At 46.8% G+C, this 14,094-nt stretch overlaps 1 long non-coding RNA gene across 1 annotated transcript; it reads right to left on the bottom strand.

Moving 5' to 3' along the window:
- Positions 1 to 674: 674 nt before the first annotated feature.
- Positions 675 to 3,261, bottom strand: LOC142784425 (uncharacterized). The gene is made up of 2 exons (XR_012888624.1): positions 2,721 to 3,261; positions 675 to 1,382 (listed from the first exon to the last, which is right to left on the bottom strand). It is a non-coding gene; the product is annotated as an uncharacterized LOC142784425 (long non-coding RNA).
- Between the last annotated feature and the right edge of the window lie 10,833 nt (positions 3,262 to 14,094).

Raw genomic sequence — 14,094 nt, 5'->3', positions numbered from 1 at the left:
ACTGGTGGAGGTGCTGGATCGCAACCCTGCCTGATGCTTCGCACTCCCGCTGGGAGCCATTCATCCAGTGCAAATGCATTGTCACCTGTTGCACTCCTGTGTATCGTTTCAGTCGACAGTTGCGTGGCCTCGCACCAGAGCTCACTGTGGTGTTGTGGCGCCATCTTTGATAAAGATAAGCACGGATTCTTGTGTTGTTGTCTGCTTTATATATAGATGTCTTTGCAGAGCGGCACACGTGATTGTCAGTAGCCAATTACGTGTGTACGCGTCGCTTCTGGCGCGGTTTTAATAAATGGCTGCTGGTCAGCTGAGTCGTTGTTGGGCTTTCGCGGAGTTCGTTTGACTCACTCGTGTCGGTAGGCCGATTCACGGCGCGCGCCGAGTTCCGCGTGCAGTTGTTGGTCCCCCTGCCGTCGTTCGGACGCCGACCGCCGACGCAACAACATGGCGACGAGGGCGGAATTTGTTCTCCGAAACCATCAAGAGCCATGAGTGATTGACTACTTGATTAAAACTTTATTTTGGTCCAGAGAAGACGCAGGGGAGACCCCACGCCACCCGGCTAATCCCACGTAGGGACTGTCAAGCCGAGCTTGGCGGCCCGTTCACGGGCACTCTGGACGGCCAGGGTTTGATCCTTAAGTTCAGGGCTGCGTACGAGCGCAGCCCACCTGTCCTCGCTGAGGGCGGGGCCGATGGCTTCACATTCCCACAAGACATGGTTGAATGTTGCTAACAGTCCACAAGCGGGGCAATCGGCACTTTGATACCGTTCAGGGTAGATGGCATGAAGACCCGCAGGGTTAGGATACGCACTGGCTTGCAATAGTCTAAGGGTGACTGCTTGCGCCCTGCACAAAGCAGAATGTGGGAGAGGGAATACCCTTCTTGACAGATAGAAGTGCTTTGTTATTTCGTTAAACGTAAGTAAGGGTTCCCAGCGAGGCAGAGGTACTGCAGAGGCGGCGCGGTTAGTTTACATGCAAAGTGAGTATACTAGCCATGAATAGGGCATGAAAATCTGCTAAGAGCTAGTTTAATTTCTGTCATACTAATCGCATAGTTAATGCATGTGAGTGAGGGGTTAGTGATGTAGACCAGGGTTTCCTTGTTTTCCAACTCTAAAGCATGAGCATTATGGCACCTGTCAGCTGTTTTGAAGGCCTTGAGTGGCAAATGAAAAGATTATCTTACGCACGTGTCTCCACAGTGTCCCGCAGGAACAGCCTACGAGTGAAGTGCTTACACGAGCTGACCGGCTCCCCAGCAGGCGCCCCACTCTTCTTTTTTAATTCGCGCAACTTCTTGCATAACGTGTCTCTTAGATTGCACCATCGCTTGGAAATGGCTGCTTTGTCACCTGCAAACATACAAGTCACCTGCAAACATGGAAAAGCGAGTCAGCGGATAGCAACTGGTAACATAGATTTGTCTGTTAAAAGAAGCATCGATGAAACTGTTGGTTTGTTTGTGCTTCAAGAGTACCTCTAAAGTATATTCTTTTTCACAAGCATCTTTGGAGTTCTGAAATGTTGCTAGTGCAGTTTAGGTGCTTCTAACTGTGTACTACAAATACATTATTGCAGCATAAATGTGAGAACGCTTTCTGTACAGCAATTAATACGCAAGTGCCGTGTGCAAGTGCATAAAAAGAACAATCATTTCACATTTTGTGTTGAAAGAGGTCTTTTGAGCGAGTTTACCGTGTAAGCCCTTTTATAAGCAGATTTCCTTTTTAGGCACGAATAATGATGCACTATCTTCAATTGCATCAAATCCACAATGCATAATTTCAAGACACTCAGCGTTCAATTTCAAAATAGAAGATGAAGCAATGTGGTGTTTTGTGTGAGTTTCAGTGATTAGTCCCAATAATAATGGAGTAGAATATTTCATTATCCTGCTGTGAGTTATTTTATTTTGTCATAAAAACAATCAAGTCGTAGGCTACAAATATCTGCGTAATAAGTTTATGGTTACATTCATTTCGAAAAAAAATTTACATTAGTTCTGGAACGCTGCCACCTTGAACGACCCATCGAACACTGTGTTTTCACTAAAGCGATCGCCTGCAGTCCTACGCACCACACACAAGTCAAGTGCAGATGTACAGACAAGGCAGGAGGTTCAATTCGTCTAATGAGCCATGTATGTTGTACTCTTTTGGCCACAAGTTGATTAGGAACGGTAAAAGTGTACTGAAAACAAAGACGCCACGAAGGCGCGCACACGCACACACAACGTTACCGTTATTTAACATGAATGAACGTGCCAAGTTGTCCCCCTTGGTGAGCCACAAGTTGACAACTAGCATTAACAACTGGTAACGGAGCCTCCGCCGCTGAAGGGTATATAAACAAAAATGTCCCTTTGAGGGTGATGGAAAAACACGCCATAGATGTGCGCAAACATGCTTGTGTGTGTACCATTTTAGTGTGCAGGTATTTCCAAAACGCGCTCGTTAAGACACACATGCAAATACCACCTGAGATATTGCCTCGCCGCGGCCGCTATTCTCGTCAGTCTGCGCAACATACGGGAATCTAAAAAATATCTAGGCAGCACTCCGCCGCTATGGTACAGCGATAATAAATTTTATGTACACGCGGCAGTCGCGAACGAACTACTAATATGAACTACTAGCGAAATACTATAGACATGAAGCAACTCGTGGTGGGCGGTACAATCACACCTATAAATGCTGGTATGGTACTCACCCTGTGTCCCAGCTAGACCTAGGCTCGTCGCAACGGCAATCCACGCAGCCGTGCGCGCATCGATGTTCTTCTAGACCGCCAGCCGCTGGTCCCAGAGCACTCGTTGCCCCCATGAACTAGTGATATTAGTAGTTATTTTGCACCGCTGCTTGACTCATGGCGAAAAAATATACATGCGCACACTTGAAATGAAGTTAACGAAATGACGTCAATGGCATCTATGCAGCCTGTTCTGGTGAGATGCAGTTGGACGCTGACGTCTTACGATGCAGCGCTGCCACTCGCTGCAGCCGCCAGACCGGTGCGGTTGCCGCACGGCTACATTCAGCAAGTTGGATGCACGCGCGTTGTGCGAATCGTCGCCGCATCCTGTCTGACGCCTGTCGGATGCGACTGTTGGCACGAACAGCCGTACGGCAAATCACATCCGAATTCGCACCATGTGTCTCCCGCTTAAAGCGCGAGACAGACGTGCGGTTTTCTCTGCGATTCGGCGTGCGCTGCTACGATGCGACTGCCGGAGTGGGGACGTTCCGTGACGTTTCGTGATGTATCATCGCGTCGCACCGCCGCATAGCCGATGCGGCGAGCATCAAACCGGCCAGAAATTTTCGTCGCAGCATCGCACCACCGCATGAGAGCAGCCAATCACAAGGCGAGCGGACGAGTGACGTGACGCTGCTAGTGGCGCCATCTCCCTGTAGCCGCTCCCATCACCCATGATCCAGGCCAGTTCAAGCGATTCTATGGAGTGGTGCGAGCGTTGCTTTGCTGGCATCGCCGACTGTGGCGGCGTGAAAAACATCTAGTACATTTCCCTGGTGACGTGATATTATGCCGGATTGAATAAAGTGATGTTTGAAGTGTGCCATTTCTGCACGACAACGCCCATTTTTAACCTCTAGCGAGATCGGAGATCGTGAGCAGCGATGCAAGGCCATTTCGCAGGTAAACACGGCTACCGGCGTCTCTGCGCTGACTCGCTTCACTTCCACCTTTGCTCTTCACATCGATGGCATCGATAAAGTAATAGTGTATGCTAACGCATTGCATACGACTGCAAAGCCTAATAATGTTGTCAAACACAAGCGCTTGATGAATAGCTCGCGTGTGAACGGCGTAGGTGACGGCCGGCGCCCGCGATGCTAGGCCTACCTGTCGGAGTCGTGAATAATCAGCCGTGACCGCTGTTGCGACGTGCTTGTCGTTCACGAATGTGATTTATTATATATTTTTCATAGAAAAGCATGCCTGTGCAATGTTTGTTTTGAGCTTCATTACGAGGATACCAAGTCGTTCGACCCTGCATGCCGAGGCACCGCATGAGGGCGGAGCCTGCCGCTGATCGCTCCTTCGCCCTCTTGTGTCCCGAAACGTCGCATGCGGCACGCCGCATCACACGCAAAATCGCACGTCTGTCTCGCGCTTAAGTCGGCGCAGCATTGCAGCCAGAGAGCGCGCGGGGAATGATTGCTCTGTCTTACCTTCGGAGTATAGCAAATGGCGCGTATTGATCGTTTAACGCTATCACGTTAATACGCGCGTTAGTATTACGCTAATAATGTGACAGCGTTGAAGAGCTCGTTTTCCAGAAATTCCGGTGTCGGTGTTGGCATCGGTGTCGGCGTCGTTGGTTGTCAGCGAAAAATCATCATCTTATGCGTGAGCGAAAAGTCGAGATTGGTGTAAATAATCTAAATAAATCATAAAATATTCTGGCGCAGAGTGGGGATGAAACCAGGGTTGTCTGGGTCAGAGTGGGGATCGAACGCAGGTCGTCTGCGTGGCAAGTTGATGTTCTACCACACGCCTCTACTTGGTATAAGATTGAAAAGACCTTCCTCTGCTTGGATATGCCGTGAAAGTGGCTTTCATGATGCCTAAACACGTGCGTCGTGTACGCATGCTTTACAATGCAGCTTGAAATATTGCAATATAATGCGTGGTACAACCGTATCTTGCCAACGGGCGTCATAATCAGTGAATATCATAATGGCTCCATGGTTGAAAGCTGGTACCCCACTACAAAAGGCACATGCACTGTTGCTTCTACGGACCTTTCGAGAAATCGGCGCGCGCCATCTAGGCTGGCCGCAAAGCATTATGGAAAGCCGGGCGCTGGTGAAGTGTCGGCTGTTCGCGGAAGCGTTGGCTTACTTCGTTTCCCGCAGCGCGAGGACGTACGAACGCATCCTTGCTGGAATATCGCGCGTGGTAACCCTGCTTCCATCTGCATTCATAGAAGAGGCACAACGCAGCGCAACATAAAGTCAGCAAAGTTATTAGAGACCTGGGAAAATGCTAACGTAGCCATGAAAGAGCCAATTGAATAGGAAACATTACTCGGCTTTCGTGGAGAGTCCGTTCGCTTCGTTCGTCTTATTTCCATGTAGAGGAAGGTTTTCTCTTTTGTTCTATTTTCAGCATGACCATACAGTTTTACAATTAGTACTTTATGTTAAGCATTATAACTCATAATGTGCTTGCGCTTGATACGCCGTGGCACTCCGCACATGATAATGTCAAAATCCAACCCCTATAAATGGGTTCGAGCCCCACTATGCTGGTGGATTAGAATTTAATTGCCTATTTCAAAAGTTGTGCCTGAAAAACTTTGCACTTAGGACGCTGAGAGTATAGTAAAAACCCGCTACCAACACACCCATAGAGCGAACATCAAGTGAGTACTGTCGTGTGCGTAGACTACGTAGTTACAGTGCAGTCTTGCACTTCATAAAACAAGAATATTCTGCACATTTGACATCGCAGTATTTTTTATGAAACAGCGTAACACATGCCGTTGCTGTATCGTTCCTGTTAAGAACATAAAAATTTGCGACCAGACGGCGTCAAGTGTAACAATGGGAAGATATATATATATATATATATATATATAACAGAATGGGCGTAAGTGTTCATAATTTACAAAATATTCTATTTTACTGCTTGAGCTCCCGTCATCCTTTGTTTCATTACAGTTTATGATTATGAAAATTTAGTAAATTGTTTCGATGCAGATGGCTTTTCAAGCCGCAGAAAACATACAGACGTGTTTTTTTTTTTCACTTTTGCCAAAACGGCTACGAACAGAAGATCTGAAGGACTTGCCTCAGGCGTATTCAGAAGCGGAAATTCCGCAAAATAGAGCATTCTCGTCGTGGTAATAAGCACTCAGTGCCTGGGCACAGTCTGTTCAAACCATAAAACGTTTTATAAGTATGATACTGTTGAAGGCTGCTAACGGTGGGACAACGATTTTAAAAGCAATGATGGAAGCCTTATTCAGTGTGGGAAATGTATAGAATACCGCAGCGACGCTTGTATACATCAGTTGGCAACGTTACCTGGCGGCGAGTATCGCTTTTTGTATCTGTAATAATTAAACTACAACTAGCACTCCTTGCCTTGATACAGAGACTCCCTCCGCCCACCCCTCCAAAAAAAACAAAAAAACAAAAAACTAGGTGCGCGAAGCCACAATAGATGAGGCCTTTAGCTTTATGGCGAGTATCAAGCAGATACAATAAAAAATAACGAAGCAGTAAACAGCCAAATAAAGACTAAGTTAGACTGCAATAAAATAAACTTGCAGTGTTTTTATGAATTCACCCAGGATGACTGAAACCGTCTTTTTTTATTCACTCGGATTATTGGTTTTTCTCTCACCCATCTGAAGGTTTTCTGCACCTGAAGCGGCTTTGCACTTGTTCTGTGAGCGGAGGCGTCCCAAACATTTAGTACCTCACCTGGTTATTCTCGGTCTCCTTGATTGATGGGCAGATCACACAGGAAGTGCAAAGCGACGATGTCGTGTGATGACGTGATCCTCAGATCATCATGATGAGTTTACACATATTGTGTAAGGTCCAGATTGTCACAGATTGTGTAAGGTGTGTGACCGTACACATTCTGTGATGCGTGATGTCACGATGGCATCCTATGGTGACGCGATGACGCGATAATTTTCGCGGTGCTCTTGTTGACGCCCACACCACAAGTTTCCCTAGCCACCGACAGAAAACTTTAGTTTTAGGCGAGAACTGTAGGTGACTCATCAAACGTTAAACATGACCTTTTGCGTCCCCCATCGACGACGTCAAGTGATCCGAAAAATCATCATGTGGTGATGACAGCATATATGGTGTCAGACACTGCTAAAAAGTATGGCATCATTAAAACGTCATGTGACTTCACGTGGTCACGTCATCGCGTGATATCCGAGATTTCTCAAGGTGGTCTGATCATGAAAGCATTGCAAAACCTCATTATGTGCAGCAATTTTTTGAAGGGTGGTGTGGATGGTGGCGGGCGTGGGCCTCGGCATGGCCCTCGGCAGGGGGTGCAAAAGGGCCTTTATCCTACAGAAGGCACGCCAGCACTTGCCCACGCCCAAGCTACACCAGTGCTCTCCCCAAGCCGTGATGCAGGACGAGTTCGCACTCATGGTATGAACCTGCTGACCCTCATAGACTGGCGGGGTAGACTCTGCACATCGCCATACAATAAAAACGAGGTGGTGTTCACCTTTGTGTTCTATTAGGTGGATGCGCAAGGGACCCTGTGATGTTTAATGAGGTATCCAATGCTGTCGCCTTTATAACTCCGCGTTTAACGTGGTATGCTTCAACGGTAAAACCCCAGTTCCATAATCACAGTGAATGAGAACTGAAATGTGTTGTTCAAGTCAAACTTAGCTGCAGCATCACAAAAATTCAAGCCCTGAAGTGTCACTGGGCAATGAAACGAAAAGTCCGATGTCTTTTGCGTCTCGTGACACCCACGAAGAGAGCAAGTTTGTCCGCCACTTTTCTTTTTATTTGGCATGTTTTGTGATAATTCTGGCTATTTGAACAAGTACTAAACCCTGCTTAACAAGCAAGAAAGTCGGAGCACTCAGAAGTAGCCGTTTCTTCACGAGAGCAGCACCTTACACCAGCCAAAACCACTCACGGCACGCGATGAAAGCAAGTGAAAGTGGCGAAGTGTCGCCTGCTCTACCAGCGCGGCTCTCCGCTTGCCCATAATGCTCCAGCCCTGATCGGCCAGAAGAAGGTGTGGCGCTGCAATTTCTGGAAAGGTTCATTCATTTAAAGTTACTTATAGTGGGTGCATAGCAAATTCGAAAAGGTTTCACACCTTAAATGTTTAAAATACGCAAAAGGAACAGGATGTCGAATTCGCGTTCAACTCCTAAACGCGAAGCTTTAGGGTCCCCTAATTTTTTTTGTCCTCTTTGGAGCACGGAGAGTAACCGCGGCATGTGGCCCTCTACCCATTCAGGAACGGAACGGACACGCACTTGAAGTTCTGTAAAACGGCATAGCGGCTATAGGATAGCTGTATGAGCCGCGCTCAAAAATTTACAGTAAGATAACAATAAACTACCCGATATATATATATATATATATATATATATATATATATATATATATATATATATATATGTATATATATATATATATATATATATATATATATATATATATATATATATAATAAAAAAGAATTGTATACTTGAAGGACTCGTTTTTTTTGTGTTTCACACAATATTATAGAGATCTAACAGGCAATAATGCCAAGGAAAGTATAGGGGAAGATATTTGACCCAATTGTAATAGGAAGAAAGAAAAAGTTGGTGAAAAGATAACTTGCCATGGGCACGCACCAAACCTGCGACCTTTCTGATGGAGGCGGAAATGTTGTAGGCCCGTGTGCTCAGATTTGGGTGCACGGTAAAGAACCCCAGGTGGTCTAAATTTCCGGAGCCCTCCACTACGGCGTCTCTCATAATCATATGGTGGTTTTGGGACGTTAAACCCCACATATCAATCAATCAAACCTGCGACCTTCGAATAGCGCGTTCGATGCTCTAACACTGAGCTACCATGGCAGCTATCCCCCCAGCCACTTTATTTCACTTTCACATTCACATTGATTCATTAAACAGCCCACCAGGGGATATTAAATAGGGGTGGGTTACCATATATACAACCGGTTGAACACTTTATTATATGATATATTGTGATGTGATCGCTTCGATGAAGGCAGTAGGGCTTGAGTTAGCAATTTCTTGTGCAAGGTCGTTCCAGTCCTTGGCTGCGCGAGGAAAAAAAGTACATGCAAAGGTGACTGTGCGAGCATGAGGACGGGCAACGTTTAAGGGGTGACCAATGCAATAGGATTCGTGTGATGGTGGCAAAATATAGGGTGCTTGATTTAGCGCGGTGTGGGAGAATTTATGAAATAATAACAAACTATCAATGTGGCGTTGATAAGAAAGTGTTTGAAAAGTGAATTCCGATTTCAAAGCTCTTACGCTGATATGTTATGAAAAGGGGGAATAAATGAAACGAATGGCACGATTATGAAAAGCCTCAAGGGCGTTTGTGAGGAATATCTGGCGAGGATCCAAAATGGCTGATGCGTACTCTAGTTTGGTCCGTATTAGGCGTAAGCTAGTAACTTGACATGCTGTGGAGCGCTTTGTAAATGACGTCGTAAAAACCCAAATGTTTTGTTAGATGATGCAATAACGCTGTTCACATGCGCCCACAAGTCGAGATTATTTGATATCTTCACACCTAAGTATTTATATTGGCATACGATCTCTAGTTGCTGGTTTGCTATTTCATATTTGAATTTTAACGGGTAGGACTGCGAGAAAACGACATTGTTTTGTATTTACCAGTATTTAAAATCATCAACCAGCGTTGACTACAGTCTTTATTGTTGTGCAAGTCCTGTTGAAGAGAAGACTGGTAAGTAATGTTAACAACTGAATGATAAATTACGCAATCATCGGCAAACATGCGGATTTTGCTAGTAAAATGCAATGTTAGGTCTTCAATATATTGGTACGTTTAGTAATGTATTTATTACACTGAGGCGTACTGGTAGACTTCAAGGGGTCATGCACCGGAGGCCTTGCTTGCTTTATTTGTTCCTTTCTCTTGTGGCTCTCACCCACTAAGGGGGATTGGCCAAGAAGCCAATAGTTAATGCAAGTCAATACCTTTAGATTTTCTAGACTAGGGGAATATGATTACTGTGTTTTGACTGTAAAATTATTTTGGCGCAATGTAAAAAAAGAAAAAAAGGGGGGGGGGAGAAATAATAGAATTTGTTGAATATCTGAGGTGGAATCGTTATATGAAATTCTCCTGAGAGTTGAATCATTGCAGTGGATCAGCTAAATAATAAGTGGTAGTGTGGCTAGTAAAATTCGAGAGCTGATCGCTGACTCAGCAAGGTAATCTTCTTGTGTTATATGTGAATTCGCAGAGAGCCCCACAGATGTTCCTGTCACTGTGTCCCAATGAAGTGGCCCCAAAAGACAAAATACTGGGAGTATTAAGTGATATTCCTAGTTTTTTGAATATGCCTATCCCGCTAGCCGAACGTCCTCTTCTCTCATCTGCCTGTTCCCCGCTACCCACCAGCTCATGCCCAAATCACATATGCAGTAACATTTCCCTCCGCGCAGACGAAGCCCACCGAGCGAGTTAAAGAGTCTCTCTGGGAATATAGCGCTTCAAACGTGCTATGTGGACTAGTTCAGTCTTTGCAGATCGTCCACAATTTGAATGAAGACGTGCTACGCAGTAAGTTAGATCGCTTAAGTGGTCTAGAACAACATAAGGTCCCATATAGTGTGCCAGCAATTTTTCACAGAACCCACGTTTTCTATTTGGCATCCACAGCAATACGTGGTCTCCGCGATCATACGTCACGTGTCGACGTTGACGGTCAAAACGTGTCTTCGAGCCATCTTGCGAAGCGAGAGTGCGCAGGTAAGCAAGACGTCGGGCTTCTTCTGCACGGCAGACGATCCACTCACAGTGGATCGTCTGCTGATCAACTGTGATCGGCAGACGGCATGGCAGACGATCTCGGATATACCAGAATCATGGTGGTCCATAAACGGGAAGACGGTATCTAAGGTATGACGAGGTGGCCGAGCATACAGAAGAAAAAACGAACTGTAGCTGGTAGTCTCATGCTGTGCGGTGTTAAATGTGTAAGTGATGAAAGGTAGCCCGCCATCCCAGATCTTGTGATCTGATGCGACATACATAGAAATCATGTTCGTGAGAGTCTTGTTAGTTCGTTCCGCCAGGCCGTTTGTTTGGGGATGATGTGGCGTAGAGTGCCGAAAGCTTGAAGCGCATAGAAGAAGCATCTCTGCCACGACGTCTGCAGTGAATTGTCGCCCACGATCACTGATAACAATTTTAGGAGGTCCATGTCGTAGAACCACAAAACGCAGCATCAATAAACACACGTTAGCCGCAGTTGCCGATGGTATAGCAGCTGGCTCGCAGTACCATGTTAAGTGATCGGTACATACGACTATCCAGCGATTGCCATTAGAAAACCTCGGAAAAAAACCTAGAAGGTCAATCCCACCTTGCCCGAATTGAGTTCTAGGGGGTTAAATAGGATGTAGTCGCCCTGGAAGAGCACTGGTAGGGCGCTTGCAGTGTTGGCACTCGTTGCAACTAGAGACGTACTGTTTTGTCGTCTGGCGCATTTTCGGCCAGTTAAATGTTTCTTGAAGCCGGCAAAAAGTTTTCGCTACGCCTAGATGGCCGGACGTTGGGTCATCATGCATAGCCTGCAAGACGGAAACGCGAAGGCTCTTCGGAACTACGAGAAGATATCGTAAGCCGGTCATAGCATAGTTCTTTTTGTACACAAGTCCGTCGCGCATGCAGAAGCGAGTTGCCGATGGTCTTGACTCAATAGGAAGGAGCTCATGTATGATGTGGTCCCTTTGCTGCTCAATCTTAAAGGCGTTGGTATCAGGAAATGGCAGGTCCAATGGCGCGATATAGGTGTCAAAGTTGCCCGCATCGCAGTCCGTCGATGGAAGTGGTAGTCGCGAAAGAGAATCTGCATCAGCGTGACGACGGCCGCTTTTATAGGAAACTGTAAAGTCGTATTCCTGCAGACGGAGTGCCCAGCGCGCTAGTCGACCAGATGGGTCACGCAGATTGACCAGCCAGCAGAGCGAATGATGATCTGTCATGATGGTAGAGGGGCGTCCGCACAGGTAGGACTGGAAGCGCTGCACTGCGAAGACTACGGCGAGGCATTCTTGCTCTGTGATGGTATAGTTACGCTCAGACTTACCTAAAGAGCGACTTGCATACGCAACGACATGTTCTCTAGTATTCAAGCGTTGAACCAATACGGCGCCTACACCGACACCGCTAGCGTCTGTGTGCAGTTCTGTGGGAGCCAGAGGATCGAAGTGTCGAAGAATCGGATGGGATGTTAAAGGGAACTTCAACTCAGAAAAAGCGGACGTACAATCCGGAGTCCAGTCAAATGGCACGCCTTTCTGAAGCTGGCACCTGAGTGGGTGCGCGATATTGGCAAATCGAGGGATGAATCGACGGAAGTACGAGCAGAGGCCCAAAAAGCTGCGTAGTTCTTTCGCTGAGTGAGGTTGGTTGAACGCCTCCACTGCAGCCGTATTCACGGGATCCGGCTGTATGCCTTCTTTGTTCACCAAGTGTCCAAGGACGAGTGTTTGGCGCTCATCGAAACGAAATTTCTTTGAATTGAGCACCAAGCGTGCTTTGCTTACGCAGTTCAGCACGAGGTCGAGGCGTGTGTTGTGCTCACAGAAAGTGCGCCCAAAGCCACATCTTCCAGATGACACATGCATACTTCCCAGTTTAAACCACGCAGAATGTTGTCCATGAAGCGCTCGAAAGTTGCAGGCGCATTGCAAAGTTCGAATGGCATAACATTAAATTCAAGAAGTCCATCTGGTGTAACAAATGCCGTTTTCTCTTTATCTTCCTCGTGCATTGGAATCTGCCAATACCCTGACCTCAAATCAATAGACGAAAAGTAGGAGGCTGATGAAAGACAGTCTATAGCATCGTCGATACAGGGTAGTGCGAAAAGTAGGAGGCTGATGAAAGACAGTCTATAGCATCGTCAATACAGGGTAGTGGGTACACGTCCTTCTTTGTGATGGCGTTGAGATGGTGGTAGTCAACGCAAAATTGCCATGTTCCATCTTTCTTCTTGACCAATATTACGGGAGCGGCCCACGGACTGCATGATTCCTGAATCACATTCTTCTTTAGCATCTCGCCAACCTCTTCGTTTATCACTGCGAGTTCCGAAGGCGATACCCGGTATGGCTTTTGTCGAAGAGGTCTATGGTATGCCGTATCTATGCGGTGCTTTACACGAGAAGCAGGGAATGGCAGTGGAGCCTGTAGCTGTGCGAAATCGAAAAGACCAGCATGTTTGCGCAAAATACTCGCTAGGTCATTACGCTCGTTGGTGCTAAGTGACTTGTCAATCATTGCCATTATGGAGGTGTCCCTGGCGTGCGAATGATTGGAATTGGGCTTATCCGGAGATTCACTGCTCTTTACAAGGATGGCAAGGAAGAACACCTGATGTTGACGGATCTTAGCAAGTTGTAGACCCTCTGGCAGTACCGAAGGTTCATTGGAGCCGTTGATCACCCACAAACCAGTATGCCCTTGCACAACCGACAACGTACAATAGGGTATTAGAACATTTTTCTTTATGCAGCTGAGGTGAATGGGCTCTACGGTGCCATCAAATGTCGTCTCGGTTGCAGGGGAACTGACGACAGGAACACACTTGGCAGACTAGGGTGGTGCAGTTGTGTCGATGAACACGCAAAGGATGCTTTCCATACAGGGCGGCTTTTCTATAAACGCTACTGGAACATTTGAATCTACTGTAATCTCTCCTGTGCGGCAATCAACAGTGGCACCACAAAGATTCAGGAAATCGAGTCCGAGAAGTACACCATGCGTTGAATGAAAGAAAACAGCGAAATCAGCGATAAAATTCTGGCCACCCAAACTAACAGTCACTGAGCAGACACCAACAGGTTGTAAGACATCTCCGCTCACTCCACGAAATGTATCAGCACGGTCCCAACGGAACATAACCTTTCGTCCAAGAAGAGATTTGAATGCTAGACTCATCACTGATATGGTTGCACCTGTGTCCACTAAGGCCATTGTTGAGCTAACGTCGATTAGCACACGAACCTTATTTCAAAACATGCAAATTAAAGGTGGCATTTCTGTGGAAATCGAAGACTGTCCAGCGACCTCACCTCCAACGGTCACGCCGACTAGTTTTCCGGCGGCGGCGAAGGGTAGTGTCGCCTAGGAGACGGCGACCGATTAGAGCGAGGGGCTGGCGGGGGTGTCAGACTGTGGTCAGAGGCCGGAGAACGGCGTCGCAGCGGCCTTGGTATCTCGTGGGACGCGCTTCCAGGGGACGTTGGTGTTCGTGCAAAGCCACACAGGTGAGATCTCGGTGAGCGGTCATACCTTGGCGGCTGCCGGTAGTTGCAGTTTCTGGT

The sequence above is a fragment of the Rhipicephalus microplus genome, unplaced genomic scaffold (assembly GCF_043290135.1).
Source record: "Rhipicephalus microplus isolate Deutch F79 unplaced genomic scaffold, USDA_Rmic scaffold_14, whole genome shotgun sequence".
Taxonomy (NCBI): Eukaryota; Metazoa; Arthropoda; class Arachnida; order Ixodida; family Ixodidae; genus Rhipicephalus; species Rhipicephalus microplus.
The sequence above is the reverse complement of the archived record's forward strand: the minus strand, read 5'-3'. Positions and strand labels throughout refer to the sequence as shown.